The sequence below is a fragment of the Aedes aegypti genome, chromosome 1 (assembly GCF_002204515.2).
Source record: "Aedes aegypti strain LVP_AGWG chromosome 1, AaegL5.0 Primary Assembly, whole genome shotgun sequence".
NCBI classification, from domain to species: domain Eukaryota; kingdom Metazoa; phylum Arthropoda; class Insecta; order Diptera; family Culicidae; genus Aedes; species Aedes aegypti.
Genome location: NC_035107.1, coordinates 118,295,052 through 118,295,617, shown reverse-complemented (window position 1 = coordinate 118,295,617; position 566 = coordinate 118,295,052). Strand labels below are relative to the sequence as shown.

The 566-nt window shown below is 50.4% G+C and overlaps 1 long non-coding RNA gene across 1 annotated transcript in view; it reads right to left on the bottom strand.

The window, feature by feature from the left end:
* Window positions 1–473: 473 nt before the first annotated feature.
* Window positions 474–566, bottom strand: part of LOC110674482 — a 2,057-nt gene continuing 1,964 nt past the window's right edge. Inside the window, exon 2 of the long non-coding RNA XR_002498903.1 lies at window positions 474–562. This is a non-coding gene — a long non-coding RNA (uncharacterized LOC110674482). The remainder of the gene's footprint in view (window positions 563–566) is intronic.

The following is a 566-nucleotide window of genomic DNA, read 5'->3' as shown; positions in this document are numbered from 1 at the left end:
GTGGCAAAATCACGGGTAGCCCCACTCAAACGGCTTAGCTTGCCGCGACTGGAGCTCTGTGCTGCACTACTGGGGGCAAAACTCTATGCCAAGATTTCAGCAGCGCTGCGGATGGAGGGAATTCCTTGTCGGTTCTGGTCAAATTCGACGGTCACACTCCACTGGATTCGCGCACCACCCAACAGTTGGCAGACCTTTATTGGAAATCGGACTTCGGAGATTCAACGATTAACCCATGGCCATAGTTGGAAACATGTAAAAGGGACCGACAACCCGGCGGACCTTGTGTCTCGTGGTATGCTACCGCAGGAATTTATCATCACCAATATTTGGCGCCATGGGCCGGCTTGGCTTGCACAAAATGAAGAAAAATGGCCTGAACGACCGATAGAAACACCACCTGAAGATCTGCTAGAACGTCGAAAGGTCGCACTCATAGCTCAACAGCCAATAGAGCATTGCTTCCTTTTTTACCGTTATGCATCCTTCTGGCGATTAGTTCGGATCACTGCTTTGATCCTTCGCTTTGGGAACCGCTGTCGCCGCAAACCAAATATCAAACCTAA